This window comes from Gobius niger, assembly GCF_951799975.1.
Source record: "Gobius niger genome assembly, chromosome: 12".
Classification (NCBI taxonomy): Eukaryota; Metazoa; Chordata; class Actinopteri; order Gobiiformes; family Gobiidae; genus Gobius; species Gobius niger.
The window spans coordinates 16,344,450-16,365,278 of NC_136863.1; positions in this window are offsets into that span (position 1 = coordinate 16,344,450).

Sequence of the window (20,829 nt, forward strand, 5' to 3'; positions counted from 1 at the left end):
TTCCTCGTATAATACTATAAACATCTTGTGTCAAGTTAAGTAATTGTATTTTCTCCTCATTTAGACATAAGCCCAGTAAAACGGGAAATGTCAGTCTGGCACTCGCTCTACATTCGCTCATTTATTACTTTTCTTAACTGTCAAACAGATTTTATTATTGTTTAATAAGGCTTGTATCTGTCAGTGCCACTAACATTAGCTTCCCAAATTACCACTGTAATGTAATGATCTCACTATATTTGACTATATGCGGCCAGCGGCCTCCTTGTCACTTTTATGAGTATATATTTGTTTGAATGTCTATATTTTTGCAGCCACTGCCTTTACTTTTTCATAATAATGTGTCAGCAAACAACAATAAATTAGGACACACTCTGGCTTCAGCTCCATATCAGGAGTGATGGAAAGACCCAGGCTCCATTGTCCAAACAAATATTCCTTTTTATTTTAATTCATGTTTCCCTTTACCTACCTTTCCTGTTGTCTCTCTTTTATGACCACTCAACTCAGATGCTTTATTCACTGGTCCTTTAGATCTGTGTAATGTAACGTTTCTGGCCACCCAGAAGGGATAAAGAATTTATATTTTATGTTAAGATCAAAAAAGAGAAGAGAAAAAAAAGTCAGTTGCATTTTCATAGTTTAGCAATCTGATAAAATTCAGTGAATTCATAGTACTGAATTCAGTATTATGAATATTCATTTTTGTCAAGATGAATGGGTCATTAGTCGGATACAGGTGAATAATTAACTGTTAAGAAGTTACACCGTTTCAGTTGATGGAGGAAAGGAGCTCTTGGTTGGTAACAAAAGAAATTAAAAATAAAGAGTTCACACAGACCAACTGCGACCAGACGGCAGGAGATTGAACCCATGACCGTTTTTTTGTGTGTGAGCACACCCCACACACGCTTTAACTGAACACTGACACCTGTATATGAAGCTCATTCTTCTGAATGATGTGTGCAAGCTTCTTCCTGATTTTGCATTATATATATAAATATATTTTCAAATCTGAAAAGCTTTTTGTTCACAGTTTAGGTTTTGAGGTTATTCAGTCAAATATATTTTAATCCAACCAATTTTGATATTTTGATTTATTACAATTTCATAAAAGATGCTTTACATTGTGCCAAATTGTCAAAATGAGCTCATTCTCCTCAGTAACTGATTCATGCCGATTATTCAATTCAAGTTCAACACATTTATAAACAACTGCTGAACAAAGTGCTTTCCAGAGATGCAAACATACATTAGTGTAAAACACATACATTTACAGTTGACACTTCTATACAACAGTAACCAAGTTATCCTGCCTCATCAGTTTTTGAAGGCCTGGCTGAAGATGTAGGTTTTCAGTCTCTACTTAAATTGTGCTAAAGACTGAGAGGACCTGACAGACTGAGGCTGTTTCACAATGTGGGCACTGCTACAGAAAATGCTTTGTCTCCTTTAGATTTGAGACTTGTTTTAGGATCAGCCAACAAGAGCTGGCCAGATACTTGAAAACATCCACAGTATCTTAAATTGCACAGCGGACCCCCAACCCCCATGAACAGTTACTGTGGGAGGAAAATGTGACCACATTTCTAACATTTCTGCCTAAACTGGTCATAAAATGTGGTCTGATCGTAACAGTGTATACCAGCCAAACAATTTCATGTTGTCATATTTTTATTGCCAATAACAGTTGCAGATTAGACATGCAGGATCAGGATGAACCTTGGACCATTCTTCTTTACAAAACTGGGATGTTTGCTGTGAAGGACTTTCTTGAGGTCATGCCACAGCATCTCACTCAGGGTTTAGGTCTGGACTTTGACTGGGCCGTTCCAAAACGTGTATTTTATTCTTCTGAAACCATTCTGAAGTTGATTTACTTTTATGCTTCGGGTCATTGTCTTGTTGTAGTACTCATCCTCTTTTGAGCTTCAACTGTTGGGCAGACTGCTTCACGTTTTTCTGCAAAATATCTTGATAAACTGATAAACATTTTTGTATTGATGAGTGATGATGAACTTTGGATTCATCAGTCCACAGAATATTTAGCAAGTAGTGCTATGGAGCATCCAAGTGCTCATTCAAAAGATTCAAACGTGCAGCAATGTTTTTTGTTTTTGTTTTTTTAGGCAGCTTCCTCAGTGGCGTTCTCCCATGAACCCCATTCTTGTTCAATGTTTTACGTATTGTAGATGTGTGAGCAGAGATGTTGGTATGCGCCAGGGATTTCTGTAAGTCTTTAGCTGACACTGTAGGGTCCTTTTGTACCTCCTTGAGTATTCTGCGCTGTGCCCTTCCACTCCTTGGAAGTGAAGCAACTGTGCCGAACTGTGTCCATTTGTTGACATTTTTTCTAACCGTGGATTTATGAACATCAAGATGTTTGGAGATGGTTTTGTAGCCAGGTCCAGCTTAATGCAAATCAATAATTCTTGATCGTAGGTCCTCAGAGAGCTCTTTTGAGCGAGGCATAGTGCACATCAGACAATTGACATCAACGCTGTATTGTCATCAAAGTACTCCAGGTGTTATTTCGCCTCACAATATAGTGCCCCTTTTTGTCAGCTTACAAAATCGACATGTTTAATTTTTTGTAGCTAGATGGATCATGTAAAGGCTCACGTAACTGTATTTAAATAGGGAAAACGTGGAACAGCTTGGTAGCTTCTAATTCATCCCAGTTTGGAGCTATACCTGGGAGCGGCTAAATGCTAACAACATTTGTGTGACTGAGCGCACGCACAAAGACCAGACAGCTATACATCAACTCGTATAAGCTAAGATAAGAACATATCTCAATATGCAAAAATGGTGGCCTATTAATTTTAAGGCTTGTGTTTTATTTTCATTTACACATTTCCAGGTGTTGACACAATAACACAACTGACAGTAACCTCAAGTCCAAAACTTCATTTAGACATGATCACAAGATCACCCATGTTGACCATATGCAAAATCCTCTCCCGAGGACTTGTCAGATAAAGGTCTTGGAGCTCAAAAGGGTATATTCCATCACTCATCTATTTTAGGCCTTTTCCAAAGTGTATCTACTTGAGCCTGCTTATTAAAGCAGAGCAGATTGAATGTTTGCACATGCCCGCATTGTCTGTCTTTCATTCAAGACCACATTTAGTTGTTACAAATGACAGACCTTAATATCTTTGTAAGTACCAGATTCTGGCACTGATACTTATTTACATCTTCTGTCAAAACATGTACAAACAGCATTCCGGGAAATAACTTGTTTCTGACATTAAACTTCATGAATAAGCACAGTCTCATGGTTTTTGTGTTTTTTCTGATAAATAAGTGTCTAATGTACTGAGTCACTTCCAATTGATTATTATTTTACCCACATGTCTATGGGAAGTACCATAAACCATCTCAAAATGTCTACACGCAGTGATTAAGAGCAACATTTGTATAAAAGGCAATAATGACGCATGGGGGAAATTAAATAAGTCACAGAAGAGACATTCCCATAACAAATCTTCAGTGATTGGTCAGGACTCTGTAAAGGCCACGGCAAAACCTTCAGGCTGCACCTCTTGAAGTAATCCATCGTGGATTTGAGCTGTGTTTATTTGCAGGAGCCATTTGCTTTGTAACTTCAGTCTTTTCACAGGTGGTACATTGTCCTTCACAATTTGTTAGAAGTGAAATTAGCTCCTTTTCATTCTAACAAATAAATGTTCCCTGTGCCACTGGCTGCAATACAATCCCAAAGGATGATGGATCCAGCCCCAGGATTAACAAATGTTCTCCATGAAATTTGTGCTCCTTCTTCTCCAAACTGACCATTGCTCATTTTAGCTGAAAAGTTCTCTTTTAACCTCAGTTTTTTAACAAATAGCACAGCTGACGACTTAAACAACCCTTCACTACAATGTACTGCATATCCCAAAGTATTTCCCTTTTTACATGATTTTTTAAAGTATCAGCACTCAACTTTTCTCTATATTTAAATTGAATCGTTCAATACGCCCTCTTCAATTACAGTAATTACGTTTTAGGTTATTTTTACTTGTTAGCAAAATGCATATATTTTATTTGAAAAGAATTATATATACACTGCTCACAAAAACTTAGGGCACACTCAAAAAACACATCCTAGATGTCAATCAATTCGATTTTTCGGATGAAAATCTTTATTCATAGTGTAGGGCAATGTGTTGAGAACAAAATAACATAAGAATGATAAAGGGAAATCAAATTCTCAGCCCCTGGAGGTCTGGATCCAAAATTATAGTCAAAATCCAAGCGACAAATCAGGTCACTGGTTGATCCAAATTCTGTAGAAATTCCTCAAAACGAGTCTGTATCATCCTCAGTCGTGTGTGTGGCCTCCACGTGCCTGAATGCACTCCCTACAACGCCTGGGCATGCTCCTGATGAGACCACGGATGTCCTCCTGAGGGATCTCCTCCCAGACCTGGATTAGAGCATCAGTCAGCTCCTGGACAGTCTGTGGTGCGACGTGGCGTTGATGGATGGACCGAGACATGATGTCCCAGATGTGCTCTATTGGATTTAAGTCTGGGGAACGGGCAGGCCAGTCCATAACATCAATACCTTCATCATGCAGGAACTGCTGACACACTCTTGCCACATGTGGCCTGGCATTATCAGGCATCAGAAGGAACCAGGGCCCACAGCACCAGCATATGGTCTTACAATAGGTCTGAGGATCTCATCCCGGTCCCCAATGCCAGTCAGGAACCTCTGGCTCGCACATGGAGGGCTGTGCGGCCCTCCAATGAAATGCCTCCCCAGACCGTCACTGACCCACCACCAAACCGGTCATGCTGGATGATGTTGCAGCAGCAGAACGTTCTCCAGGGCGTCTCCAGACTCTGTCACGTCTGTCACATGTGCTCAGGGTCAACCTGCTCTCATCCGTGAAGAGCACAGGGCACCATTGGCCAATCTGCCAATCGCTGTGTTCTCGGGCAAATGCCAATCGGGCTGCACGGTGTTGGGCAGTAAGCACCGGCCCAACCTGTGGACGTCGAGCCCTCATACCACCCTCATGGAGTCGGTTTCTGACCGTTTGAGTACCAACATTTGTGGCCCTCTGGAGGTCATTTTGTAGGGCTCGGGCAGTGCTTCTCCTGTTTCTCCGTGCACAAATGAGCAGATAGCGGTCCTGCTGCTGGGTTGTTGACCTCAGTCGGCCCCCCCCAGGTCTCCTGGTGTACTGGCCTGTCTCCTGGTATCTCCTCCATGCTCTGGACACTGCGCTGGGAGACACCGCAAACCTTCTTGCCACAGCACGAATGGACGTGCCATTTTGGATGAGCATCACTCCCTGAGCAACTTCTGTGGGTTGTAGATGCTCCTCATGATACCTCTAGTGGTGAGAACACTGGACAAATGCAAAAGTGTTCCAAAAATACGGTACAAAGGATGAAGACAGGGAAATGGTCTGTGGTCACCACCTGCAAAACCATTCCTCTTTTGGAGTGATCTTGCTAATTGCCTCTCGTTTCCACCTGTTGTCTGTTTAATTTCCACAACACCAAGTGAAATTGATTCACAATAAGCGTGGCTTCCTAACTCTGATATCCCAGACATTTGACTGACTTGGAGTTACATTGTGTTTTTTGAGTGTGCCCTAAGTTTTTGTGAGCAGTGTATATACAGTATATACAAGTATATAACTGCCTTGTTCAACACAAATGTATTCAATAGAATCGACATTCTGACAATCATAAAGAAGTAAGTATTGAATAAACAAGCATTGAATAGTCAAGTATTGAATCTTGACTAAAGAGTGTTGTTGCATCCCTAATAAGTACCTAATTGAAATAATAGTTTACATTATTGTGAGTGTCAAAAGTAAATCTAGGCAAATAGTTTTCACAAGTATTAAGTACTGAGAACAAATTACACTGGAATTCCAAATATGTTCCATCTTTGCTTTTATGTGTCCGCACATTTAAGCTCGCCATAAACTTAATTTCATCGCTCATAAACATTTATAGCTTCATGTCACTGTTAACAGCTTGTTTATGAGTTTTTACCACCTAGCAAAGAAACCAGCCTGCCACAGGCTTTTGATCCTTGTTCACTCACAGTGGCACACTATTCAAATAACTCAAAATAACACTGATCCAGTGCGCCACTCTCCTCATTTAACTTAACAAGTGACTGTAAAAGTTAATGGAAGCCCATAAGAACATTATCTAAATTAGTTTGGGACGTCTGCATTGTCATAAATGACATAGTCGTGTGTGAATGATTTGTTTTATTTGATTTATTTGTCCAGAGTGACAACAGATGATCATTGGAATAGCAACATTTGCGATTTTTATTGCACTTTTTTAACGTTTATTGAAAAGAAACGGGGGACGTTGTTCTTGAAAACATCACAACTGCCAAGAAACTTGAAGTTATTTTTAGAGCACGTTAAGACTGATCAGATTTGCCTTTGCTTTACCTCAATGTTCTCTGAAGTGGAAATTCAATTAGGCTTTTTCATTAACTTCATGTCGAGACCAAACCTCTGACTTCATTAACCTTCCTCTTTACCTTGTTAAAGGAGCTCAAAACAGAGGAACCTACAGAAAACGCAAGTCTACTATCTCTGTTAATGTTTGAACTTTCCCTCCATGGATCTTTTAAAACACTGTTGTGAGGCAACGGAGATTTCTTTAATGTACCAACATATATTTATATATATTCCCTGAAAAAATAGAATAGAATAGGAATGTATTTAAGAGCGCCCTTTTTATACAAATATCACACAATGTGCTTGACTAAAAGGCAGTTTATAATAAAACATAAATAATGCAAATAATAAAAAATAATGGCCCAAAGGTTATTGTGGCCTCTATTTACAGATAAAGATGTGCATGTTTCCCTTTGAAGTAACAAGTGGGTTTCCTTCCTTGTGCTGGTTGTGGATGGATTTAGTGCTGTGTCAGATGGCTACTGTAGCCTTAAATTTGCGGACCCTTTGTTTTTGTGTTCTGGGGCCGTTTGCCTCCAAGCAGCTGCTGCTTTCATGGGGAGCCCTTTGGGTGGAGTTTCTTTCGCTGCACCCTGGATTCTAAACATATAGTTGTTGCTTGTCTTCTACAGACTGTCCTGTCAGCCAATGGCCCTCACGCCTTCAGCATGAAGAACCTGCATTGGCTCCCCACTTTAGCCAGACGCCACTTTCATCATCTCATTTATGTGTTTTCTCAAGGAAGAGGTATTTCAAATACATCATTATCTTTGTTGAGTGTGCTTCGTCTTACACTTCTGAATTTGCTTTGTGTTCCTCCTGAACTTCAAGGAGATTTTTCTACCTTTAAGAGCACGTCTCTCAGCGTTTGGATTATGGATGTAAAGGACTACACCTGGATAAGCATCCTGTCACTTCTGCGCAGCAGGTGTCTGCAGTGTCCGGCTGCTGGTCCAGGCCAACCATCTGCTTCGTGGACTTTGAGGTATTCCAAATACTTATTATAAATCGATAATGTACCTTGATTCAGAAAATGTTGATTTTAGTTTAAAAAGTCAATTGCAAAATTTTACATGTATCAAAAAGTCATATATGTTTAATAGGACTGAAAAACCAATATAGATTTTGTTTTATAAAGTAGGGGAGAGTGGGGTAAGATGAGCCAGTGGGTAAAATGATAGAAGATAAAACATTATATTTTCATGTGAGATTATAGATCAGATCTTTACATGATTTGAACTTGCCAGACAAAAAATTGAAAAAAATTGGCTGCAAAATAACTTTTTATGAAAAAAGTGTTTTTCACGACTCAATGTGAATTTTTGCCCCGATCACAAAAACAACCATCACAAAAAAGACATTATGTGTAGGTCCATTTTTTTCTTCTGATGTTGGTTGGTCATTTTGTTCGGTATAAAAGCAGATTCATAGCTTCGGCAGATTTCTTCTTAAATAAACACAACTATCTTGGTGTTTTCAAAGTAGAACAAAATGGGGTAAATTGACCCAGGAACGTTAGGGCTCAATAAGAAACAGTGAATCACAAACTACAGAAGATTTGAATGTACTATCCTTTAGTTTTTTTTATCGTTTATTGGTGGGTCTGGGTCTAGTAGAGACAAGCAAATTAAAATTATGTATTACACAACTTTTTTTTTTGTAGAGCCAAAATGTCATAATCTGCAGATGGAGCGTATAAAAAGAAAAATAGTATATCCCCCCTGCTTTTTCTCTATATATATATTTTTTATTAAGAATTTGTAATGGATGATTAATGATTGATATATATATTTTATTGTTGTGGATTTATGAAACCATAATTTTAACATTACTATGTTTAAATTATATTATAGAGATAAACATTCCAATTGCATTGGCTTTGACGTCAAAGACTGTTCTTCCATCCTATGGCCCCAACAATCATATGAATGTACATGTAAGGTATTGTACATGCAAGCATTCCAAGTGCATTAGCTTTGGCGTCAAAAAGTGCTTAGGGCCTCAACATGTATGTTCATTCTGAACCGTTAAAGGTATGGTCTCGCATGCTTTCTCTTGGTGAAAAGACTTCCCCTACATGGACATAGCTGATCTCTAGCAGCATCTCTGAGAAGAAGCAACCATATTAAGAAATTTGGACTTAAGCCAATCGAATCTTTAGGATCCGCCCTGTACGTACCTCCTTTTACATACTATGATATAAACCCATGTCTATCGTTATTTCAGTGTGAAAATGTGTTTATGCTCTGCACTTTTCTCCCAGTAAATATCCTAATCCACTCCACTTTAAAGTCTCGAGTTTTCCTTTCTCAATCATGATTTCAGTTGGCGTCACGAACAGGATCAGCACTCTAACAGGTAAGCAATTTTACTTGTTTGTTTGCTGACCGAATTTTAAGATTATGATTGGTGTGGTTTAGGAATTGTGAATTGGACTTTGACATGAAGGCAATTTCAGAGTGTCAAATTGATATGGTACCATATCGTGAATGTTTGTTTTGTGATGAAAGTGGTTCCAGACAAGGTCTGAGGAAAGCCGCCGAGACGGGCGCGTAAGTCGCGGGTGAGACTTAGGGTCTACCACGCGCAGTTATTTATGGTACAGCACATTAGATTTTGGTGTCTCCTAGTGCGCCAAGTTTGGTTTGTGAAAAAGCACATCAGATCGTGTCTCCTAGTGCGCCAAGTTTGGTTTGTGAAAAAGCACATTAGATCGTGTATCTCCTAGTGCGCCAATCTTGGTTTGTGAAAAAGCACATTAGATCATATCTCCTAGTGCGCCAATCTTGGTTTGTGAAAAAGCACATTAGAACCTCATATCTTCTGGTGCGTGATTTTTGTCTTTTTGTTGGGAGCAGCACAGTAGAGCTCGTATCTTCTGGTGCGCTATATTTGTTGTCTGTTGTGAGGAAGTACCAAATGCGGTCTGGTTGAATCTGTGTGAATGATTTTGACACTTTTGTGATTGCCTTTTCTAAAATTAACTTTTAAGTGGGTGACAAATTTATATGAATTAGTATTAGAGTATCCAAGAGACCAAGTGGATGAGAATATTTACTGTTTAATTTGGAAACATTGTACTAGATACAGCTAAAGTTGTAAATTGACATCCTGGGGAGATAACCTAGCAAAATAGATAATACTGAAATGTCCATTAATGTAAAAGAGAGAATGATTTGTCAGAAAAAGACAAAGGAAATTAAAGCTTTACTAAAATCTAATGTAAACATGAGAGTAATGCCAGATAATCCTAATAAACTCGAAGGACCTAAATGACTGAATAATGCTTTGTCGATGCGCAAACAAATTAAGTCTTGGAGTGTTTTTGATAGACAAGACAAAGTAGCAAATCAAAGGTGGGACATGTAATTTTTTGTGTTACGAAGTTTGAATCACTGGGACAACCTACGAGAGCATAACATAAAGAGAAAAAAAAAAGCTAAACAAGGGGTTTCCTTCTAGCTAGCACAAGGTCCTGACAGAAGGGGGAAGGAACATCTGGGTTTAGTTAAACACAGAAGCTATATCCATCGTGGGGATTGGATCTGACAGCTTATACAGAGCTACGATAAGGACGAGATATAAGATACGTAGATAAATAACTTCCATATTTATTCTATTCTATTTGTTTATTTGGGAGCGATAGTTCAAAGTAATGAGCATACATCGATGCATGTAACCATGTGGTTTCAAATAGTAGACTTTGAAAATGTACGCATGTTTAAGTGGCAAGACCTAAGGTTACTTTGAGAAGTTCAGTTGCCCAGTATTTATTTGACCTGTACTCACGCAACCGAGTCCAGGCCAAATCGGTAAAGAGGAATAGAATTTTTAAGTTATAAATAGATAAAGATAATTTTTATTGCCATGACGATAAAAATGTTATATTAATTTAATCCAATAGTGGACTAGATAGTTGATAATGATGATAATAAAAATAAAGGTGTAATAATCAGAAAAAGGAAGTAAATAAATGAAAAGTAAACTTTAAGATATTTGTAATGTTATGGGAAAAAAAGGAGAAATATAATACTAAACTTTAAATTGTATCCAGCACAAGTGTATGCAATGGTTTGAGAGTGGACGACTAAATCTTAGCGCCCCTCCTCCGCTGCTGTTTCTGGACACAGACACATCAGGAGAGGAAAGGAAAAGGGAGGGGGGAGCACGGTGCTGTAGCACGGGGCTTAACTCATACAGACGTCGTATACAGATGCCTGTTCACTAAACTTAATCAGAATCTTGGATAAAGAGGGACATGGTATCTCTCTGCCAATGGATGTGGTTGGTAAGACTTGTGAAACAAGCAGTGAAATTAAAAAAGTTAATTCACTCAGTGTCCTGAGTAGAACACTTCTTATTATAAGGCTAAATATTAAATGTTCACTAACATGTTTTGTATGAATGCTCTCATAATGGCCATTTATCAAAACAGAAGAAAAATGTTTCTGAGCTATGAGTTCAAAGAGAAACCAAAAATGTCTAACTTAGTGTATGTTGGGTTATACAGGAAAAAAAAGGAAAACTGTGATAGCAGGAATAACAAATAATCAGTTAGAACTGTATGGGATAAATTATAACTATTTAGAAAAAAGACCTTTTCATATTACCGAACATAACAATCATGTGTGCATTGCAAGTCAACAGAATGAATCTCTCCGAAATTACATTATATGAAGCTGAACAAAGCAATGATATTTTTTGTGGGCCCTCTCTAAAATGAGAAGGAGAACAGGGCATTAAATCAGTAGAAGAAATAATACGAGAGATAATTACAGATCTTAAATAAAGTCTTGAAAATAAAGGAAAAGAATTTCCCACTGTTTATAGAAAATCATATTGACAGCGCTGCCACCACAATCAAAATTCACACAAGTTTTAGTGATTGATTGATAAGTATTATTGATGTTATTGGTGCATCACTCCTGAAGTCTCAGTGTTGTGCAGAATCTGATATCCTTTTGATCGCTTCAATAACAAAGAAGAACCGCCAGAGGAAGGACACCTCACAGACTATCATATACCTCGTTTGCCAAAGGGGGGGCACGAGACGACACTTGCAAAGCACCGCCAGTCAGCGGTTAGAGTTTGGAACTCTCGACAAGAAAGACTCATGCGATCATGAACTTTGACCAACAAGAAAGAACTTTTCTCCATGTGGGACTGGTCACAATGGATTACAGCTGTGCTTTGCTCCATGTTCGACACAAATTTATCCTAAAGGAGTAATCAAGCCAGAGACTGATGGGACATCCCATGTTTACGACATGATGGACACACTCTGAAAATCCCAGCCTCAAGTCCACTCAACTACACGTTGAAGATTCATCCCTACGTGTCAGACAATGAATCGGGAATCTGTTCTGTATTTCCAGAGACAACAAAAGGGTGTGGCCAATAACATTCAATAGTAGTTTAACAGACTAAGCCGAGAAGGCAGAGTTCCTCGGTAAAAAGTGTTTGTAGCAGCTGTCATTATGTATGGGAAGAGGAAAATTCTTAGTTCTCCAATCATAAGTGCAGACTATATGAAAATTCAGAAAGAAAAGAAGTAGTTATGAAATTAGAAAATTCCTAATTCGAACATTCATAAGCACTCTCCGTTGATTCTTTTGACATGTACAATTTGTATTATCTGTCTCAGACGGCAGACTTGAAGTATACACATGATTGGTTATAAGAAGAGTTTATATAATTGACCCTAAAACCAGGGTGAAGCGATTTGGGTGTTACACACCTGAACTTCAAAGATATTATCATTCAAATTAAATTAAATCAAAGCTCATTGATACAACGATTGTAAACTGCTCTATGGAAGTTCAGCTATGAAAGCGGATAGTAAAGCCATTTATGTGTAAGTGTTGACCAACACAAAATTTATTCCAGGGTATTGTGAATCATTTAAACCCATCCAGTATGCTGAACATTTAACATTGAAAAGAACACTGAAAAGAGGTGATTAAAAGCGAAGAAAATGAATCTGTTAAACAGATTGTAACTCAATAGGAAATAGAATAAAACTTGGTAATATTATAGTCATAAAATTTCTTGTAATGTTCACATTTAAAGATGTAAACCTGTGTTTAAGAAATAAATAATGAAAAATGATTATTCCTGAAAATAGGAGTAAAATGCTAAGCTGATAACTCGGCCGGAAAGAGTTGAAAATTATCAAGCAACGCCAGTGCAGAAACCAGAGAGAATTCTGGAGCTTGTTTCAAGAGTGACATTCTAACATATAGACCTTCTGTCCATCTCTGTGCCTCTCCGGTCACAGGTAGCAGAAGAGATCTGGTGGGGGAAAAAACTAGAGCTGTTAGAACTCAGTATGGAGACGCTGTTCTTATGTTCAGTTAACCTATTGCAACAAAGGAAGATAGTTTAAATATAAATTGAGAATAAAAAACATCAGTATTTCGCTCAGTGAAATACCAAAAATGGACATCCCATACGGGAGGAAGTACCTGATGGATGGGTAAACAATTGATATTCAATTCCATTCATATGTCACCGACTCTTGGTAAGAACAACTTCATCTTTTTTTTTGTTTTTGTTTAATGTTCCAGGTAAATTTGTTAAGCCTGTGTGTCTGTCTTATGCACAACATTGAAAGTTTAATCAAAAGAAAAATACCCATAAGAACATTATTTGTATTCAGCATATCATCTACGGTGTTGAATACTGCTTATATGAGTTGTCAATAAGTCTCAAATATATTCCATTTAAATCAAGTGTCATAAATAGACAGACTTGAATCCTAGTCACTGGGTAAACAATATTTGAATTACGTGCTCTGATGCATGTACCATTTTTTGAAGCGTTGACTCTAAAATGCCAAATATACCTTGTACGGGAATTTTACAACATACTCATTTTCATGAGAACAACTAGACTGTACACATTCGTTAGAAGAACACCAGGCACAACTCGAAACAATGTGGTGATTCCCAGTAGATGTAGGCTAATGACATATTTTATAATATCTTAACTTCTGACCACCTCTCTTTGGATATTATTGCCAGGTGAACTTTGGTAACCCCTGGAGAGAGGGGGGGAAAGGTGAAGGAGGACAAATGTGAGGACAAGGAGTGACCCCTAAGGAACACGCCACAACACGGGGCGAGACTACCAGGAAAACGCGTTAACAGGACGGCACCAACAGGAGCCAGGAATTCAACCAAGTCGGCGCCAAATGCAACAAAATGCAACAAAATAAAATAAAGGCTTATTTTTTTCAGGAATTGCTATAACATAATGTTATATTCACATGTTAACGTATTAATGAATACGCTCTATTCTGTCTATATTGATGTGGCAATAGAGAAAGCACCTATAGTTGTTTGATAATCCCAACTTCAGACAATTTGATAACGGTGTGCCCTACCAAATATGAATGTTTTTTATGAATCAACTTTATAATTCACATGCTGGGTATCGTCAATTAGATAATTAGAAGGAAGGCAAAAGAACTAGGGAATTTAAGAGAGAAAAGGGGGGATTGAAACCATAATTTTAACATTACTATGTTTAAATTATATTATAGAGATAAACATTCCAATTGCATTGGCTTTGACGTCAAAGACTGTTCTTCCATCCTATGGCCCCAACAATCATATGAATGTACATGTAAGGTATTGTACATGCAAGCATTCCAAGTGCATTAGCTTTGGCGTCAAAAAGTGCTTAGGGCCTCAACATGTATGTTCATTCTGAACCGTTAAAGGTATGGTCTCGCATGCTTTCTCTTGGTGAAAAGACTTCCCCTACATGGACATAGCTGATCTCTAGCAGCATCTCTGAGAAGAAGCAACCATATTAAGAAATTTGGACTTAAGCCAATCGAATCTTTAGGATCCGCCCTGTACGTACCTCCTTTTACATACTATGATATAAACCCATGTCTATCGTTATTTCAGTGTGAAAATGTGTTTATGCTCTGCACTTTTCTCCCAGTAAATATCCTAATCCACTCCACTTTAAAGTCTCGAGTTTTCCTTTCTCAATCATGATTTCAATTTATAAACAGGATTAGGTCACATTTTTGTGCAAAAAGGCCACTGCTTTTTATTTTTTTTATTTAACTTCCTTTTTGGAGACCAGTTTAGTTATTGAGATTACAATAGTGCTCGCCGAGGTTTTACTATAAATCATGGTAGCCTCAATTTTTGCTAATGTGGACATGGGAGTGGGTTTATGAGGGTGCGTGGCTGGCATCATTTTGCACTCGACATATTGTGAGGGGGGGGAAAAAAGGAAATATTACAAATTGCCCAAATAACAAATTGCCCACGGCGGGACAAATAGACAAAACAATATCTTCCTATATTAAAAAAAAACATTCATTAGCCTCTTGCACAGTCTACACCTGGGGTCTTGTCTGGTGTGATAGATCTGGGCCTCTGTTGCTCTGGTGCTCAAGGCCTGCTCCTGTGCAGCCATGATGAGTGCCTCTGTGCTGTCCTTCAGTCCGGCTCGGTCTAGCCATTGGTAGGATTTCTTGATATCCGGCACTTCAGTTATGTTTCGGTGGTACATGCCGTGTAGGGGCTTGCCCTCCCATGACGGGACCTCCAGCTCCTCATCTTCTGTTCCCCATTGTCTCAGACATTCACTGAGCACATCATCTGTCGGAGCCTTGTCCTTGATGTACTTATGGATCTTGATGTTTCATCCTGGATAGTGTCTCTCACGCTCACTAGTCCTCGGCCTCCTTCCTTACGGCTAGCGTACAGTCTCAGAGTGCTGGATTTGGGGAGGAACCCTCTGTGCATGGTTAGGAGCTTTCGCGTCTTAACATCTGTGGTCTGTATCTCATCCTCATTAAGTAAGTGAGTAAGTAAGTAGTAAGTAAGTAAGTAAGTAAGTAAGTAAGTAATTAAGTAATTAACTAAGTAAGTAAGTAAGTAAGTAAGTAAGTAAGTAAGTAACTAAGTAAGTAAGTAAGTAATTAACTAAGTAAGTAAGTAAGTAAGTAATTAACTAAGTAAGTAAGTAAGTAATTAACTAAGTAAGTAAGTAAGTAAGTAAGTAAGTAAGTAAGTAAGTAAGTAAGTAAGTACTACAAGGACTTTAAATTGCATTTAACAAACCCGGAAGAAGACTGTGGTAGAGCTGCTCCTCCCATCTCTGCTTAAACTGCTTTCCCGTAATCCAGCACTGGATAAATGATTGAAATAGAATTATTATTTTAATCCAAGACCTAAAAGGCAGTCACTCATAATGAAAGTCTTCTTTTTTATGGTCTGGTGAGATGTGAGATCTGTCTCCATTGTATTAAACGAAACCTTTCTGTTGGCCTCTTTAACATACCTATTCAGATGAGACGTATCTCCAGTTAAATCTAATAACAGCTTGTTATTCATAACCTTTACAGTTGTCTGCTTGACAGGGGCTTTCCTGTTCTCCTTAACTCAACTTCAAATACAAAATGCAGTACAAGAGCTAATGGTACACAGACGGGCAGACAAAAGCCTACTACAACATACTTGTCGCACTCGTGGCTACTCCAAATCTATTATGACTGAACGCTTCCCTGTTTGGGGCCAGTTCATGCCTTTGTTATAGATAGCAATGGATACATGCTGGACATCATTTAAGACCATGAACGGTTTTAGTCATAATGTATTTCCGATGAGAACAATACAAATCTATGGAGGGAATACTGGGCTATGTGTAGTTTTTTGTGTGTGAGTTGAAATGAAATGAAATTGTTCATATTGAGAGCAGTCTCAAGCTAATATTTGCACAAAATGTAAATAAGTGATTAAACATATCGAGAGAGTCAGTTATTCAAATTCTCTCCAGTTTTTGTCTTTTGCATATTGAGGGGAGTTTCATTATGAGGCACTTAATAAATAAAAAAAAAAAGGGGTTTTCAAAATACCAAAATAAATGGTCAAAATCTGAAACTCCCCACCAAAGAGACTTCACATAGAAAGGAATGCTTGTACTTAAATAGAGCAGAACTTTGATATTGAATTTCACTGTTTCTTTTTGTCAGTTGTGAGACATATGCGTCTGTTTTTGGTGACCTATAGATGGCCTGGGGAAGTCAAACAGACGGGGAAACTTAGTGGTGGTCAGTCCTTTGAGCCAGGTCAGCGACAGCATAAATAGTCGTCTGGTGTTTGACCTGCCTTAACACGTTTACGACAGTGAAATACATCCGTGATGCATTGAAAGCTAATCAGATGAGGAGAGAGAGTGCGGGGAGTGATGTCCTTAAAGTTGAACTGAGTTCACCCTAAAACACACTTTGGTCTGCTGTCTCCTAACTCACAGCTCCACTTTGATGGTTTGTTTTTCACTTTAGACACTTTAGACCTAAAATCATTATAACTTTTAGCTCTGATGTTCCCCTCTGCTTACTTGGTTTTGTATCAGCTTTGTTTGTTCAATTTCCCCCCCAAAGAACACAAATACAAAGCCCAAGAAACAAAAAAAAGCATAAGGTCTGGATAGAATGCTGAGGGTGTTTGGTGGCTGGAGGCAATAATCTAATTACTGCATCTTAAAGCTGGAGGACCTGCTTTTTCCTGTTCAAACAGTGACATTTTCAGTTTTAGCCCAAACTCGTTTCTAGCTCTCACAATCCCTCCAGCACATCCGAAGCAGAGCGGGACCACCCCCAAAATAACTGGCACTAACATAGATTCTACTTATATCTTCCATCACTCAAAAAAATATTTTGGTGAAGACAATGCTGTGTTTACAACATACCCTAAGGTTGCAAAAATAGATTTACGCTACAACAACAAAAAATCAGGTACCCAAGCTTTAAAGGGCATCGGGAAAAGCATTTGTCAGAAGCTGTTGTTGGAAAACCTTCCATTGCCTCACTCAGTCAGTTAAGTTTAAAGAAGGAAGAGGACACTTTAGTGCTTTAGTGAGTGGGTATGTGAGGCCACAAATCCCAAATCTACAGTATTTGTACTTGTCTTTTATATAAACGTAACAGTCTTCAAAGTGCTGCAAACAAAAAATAAGACAGAATTTCAATTTAAAAAATCTCTATTTAGACAGACCATTTTAGTTCAGGGGTAAATGCTTTAACCCAGTAGTCTTCAGCTGCAAATTGCCTGCAAAAAAAATCATCATCATCATCATCAATCTTTTGATCAAAGCTTAAATATGCAGAATTCTGAGAAGATACTGTATTTTGTCGGCTTTGTATTGATACCGGGCCTTCACTGCAGATTAGACCGGTATCGCCGAGTACCTAAACCATCACCAAACCGACATCATGCATTTTATAAGAGCTCATCAATGGTGCACCACTGTTGACTGTATTGTGGCTCATGCTTTGCAATGAGCCTCTCACACATACATGTACTTTATGCACATTCGTTTCCATCATCCGCATCACATTCACTTCATGAATGTCCTGGTCAGAGCTCAGAGCAAGACTGTGTTTAGAGGTGAATTGGGCGGACGGCCCAAGAAAACACCGTGCTGGGTAATACTACTTACTTCCGCATTAGCAATTGGTAAAAATGTACTATATTTAGTCCAAGTATGTGGTCAGGCATTATAATCCTTTTTTAAATCTGGAGATAAGGAGGTGGCCTCTGAACGTCCTATTGATTTGGGGTTCAGGTTCGTTTATGCCCTCTAGTCACTGTTTTTATCTGCCTCTTACCAAAACGAATTGCTATTAAAACATTTTTATTCCCGTCAGCAATTAGATTTTTAAATTCAAAGGAAAAGTTGTATTTTTATTTAGTCTCATTGGATCTTTGCAAAGCCCGAGAACAGTTGTAGCACATAATTGCCTGTCATGGCCATGGGATTAATAAAGTTTTCTGATTATTGATCAGGACTGAACACAAAACTGTTTTTTGTACTCAGAAGATGCCAGAGGTGAGTTCCCTGCTTTGAAGTTTGAAACGAGGGCTTGAGCTGAATGGCACGAAGAACAGAACAAATAAGTACCATTTGTGTTCTGGTGTTCGTCCTGCGCCGCTGTGGGACAACCTGACCAGTGTGTTTTGGAGATCAGGGAAACCGTAGTGCCCGGAGAAAACCTGGCTGGCTGCTTTCAGTGCTCCTCTGAAACGATGCAGCTGCGGGTTTGTCCCTGTTTCAGAGCATGGTGTCCTGCACTGGTCTGCTCCTCCATCTCTTCCTTCCTCTTCCTCCTGCGCAGCTCCTTCCCCTCCCTCCGCCCCACAACAGTCTTTCACCATCTTCTGGGAAGAGCTTAGCAGTTCATCTATTTTATTCTCCAGTAAACGTCCATTAGACAATAGCATGTAATAATAATAATAATAATAATAAAAGGCTTACACTTGTATTGCGCTTTCACAAGTCTGTATTACCAAGTTTCTCAAAGAGCTACACAGCTGTCACTATACTCCATACTTGGTGGTGGTAAACTACTGTTGTAGCCACTGCTGCCCTGGGGTAGACTGACAGAAGTGAGGCAACCAATCTGTACCATCGGCCCCTCGGACCACCACCAACCACTCATCACACACTACATTCACCCAGGCTTCCGGTCTCCCATCCAAGAACCAACCAGGCCCTTCCCTGCTTAGTTACAGACATGTGACGGGATCGGGCAGAGGCGTGTGTGGCTTAGCTGTGTCTTGCCCGGATACCTCTTTGTTTGTCCCTTTTTTGTTTCCTCTAGTGCCTCTTGTGACGCCTCCACTGTGCTGCAGGTGTGGGTGGCTCTTGGTGAAATTAAGAACATTTGAAAACTCAGTTGAAATAGGATCTTAAAGGCTATCCATGTGCAGGTTTACATCACTGGTTAAAATGATCATATTATATAAAAATGTAGAATTCATAAAAACTCAGAGTTAATTCACAAAAAGGGGATTTTTTTTTTGGGGGGGGGGGGGGGGGGGGGGGGGGGGCTCTATAAGTAGTGACACATAAAATTGGAGTAACTGCAGCAATGCTTTCAATTATAAATGGGTGTAGATGACCTTCCATGGCCTCATAATTAGATAAAAAAAAAGAAGCTTGCTGCGCCCTTGTTGGCCTTTCCCTCCTGAGCTCAGCAGTGGTGGTTGTGGCGAAGGTTTAGTGCAATCTTCCTCTGCTATGACGCGTCAAGTAATGTGAGTCACACACACTTGCACTGTAAATATTCTGTAAATATAATGGCAACCACACAATTTGGAGAAAATGTTTTCAGTGATATTAGACTGGGGGCTGCACTGTCGATGAAGATTACAACCCTGACAACAGAAGGAGGATGCTGTGCAGAGGGATTTGTCCAGTTTAAAGTTCTTGTAGATAACTGTGTGCGTTTTGTGAATCCTCTTTTCATTTACTATATAGTTTCTGTCCCCTCCTCCAGAAGTCACTCTGGGTACAGTCTGAGAATTGATTTGCTTACCCAATGAAATTATTTCTTGTAAAAAATGATTTGCTCTTGAGTCAGATGAGGAAGAGAGTTCATTTTCTCGCTGCAAAATAAGTCGAGGCTGTACTGAGCTGTCCTGGTGAAGGGATATAGGGAAGGGAGAAGTTCGTCAGGCGCTCGTATCTTCTGCCTTAGGTAAACCAGCAAAGCACAGAGGCACGCCTCAGTGCAGCTCAAGGGAGTAACACATAGAGCCAAGTTCTGGTTAGGTCACACCTTTCAAAGTAAAATCCTTTTCGTCAAAGGACTCCTGAGTTTGGTGATGAGCAGGAGCTGTCCTTAGTAAAATTGCATGTCATACCATGTGGGACAAAGAAACAGTGTGAAACCTCATCTGTAAAGGAAAATACACTGTTGCCTATAAACGGTTTTACACTCACAACACGAAGCATGGAAGATGCCAGCCATATATTTGGGTTTAAATTAGGCATTACTAAGAGCATGTTGACCTACAGCACCAGCTGTTGGCAAATTGATTTGGTTTATTTCCAAATCTTCACTTTCTTTTCACATTTTCTCTGTTTTTCATATTGGCACAGTGAAAGGGTCACAACAGGAGATGAAGTGATAATTTTCTCAAGCTCAAGTCCAAGTCTTCAATGTAAAAGACCAAGTTGAGACATTATCAACTAAACCAGGTTCAACTTTGCCCATTAAGTTCAAGACCTTTATTCTGAATAAGTCGAGTCACAAGTCACTGTCGCTCAAGAACTCGTAGTGCCAAGTGTGAAGTCCAAGGGTGAAATGACCCTTATGAACAGGAAAGGAGCTGAAGAGGTCAAGCCCTTCTAAACATATTTTTTTACCCACTGATGAAAGTGAGTTTGCCCCGATCATTTGGTTCATCTCAGTGAGAGACAAAGTGAGACAGTTGCCCAGAAGAAGCATTTTATCTCAGACCCAAGATGTGTAAACTTTAGTGCAAATGTATGCATTGCATGATGAATATTTGTCGTATTCAAGCAACTGAGGTAAGTATCACTGTAGTACCACTTCAATACAC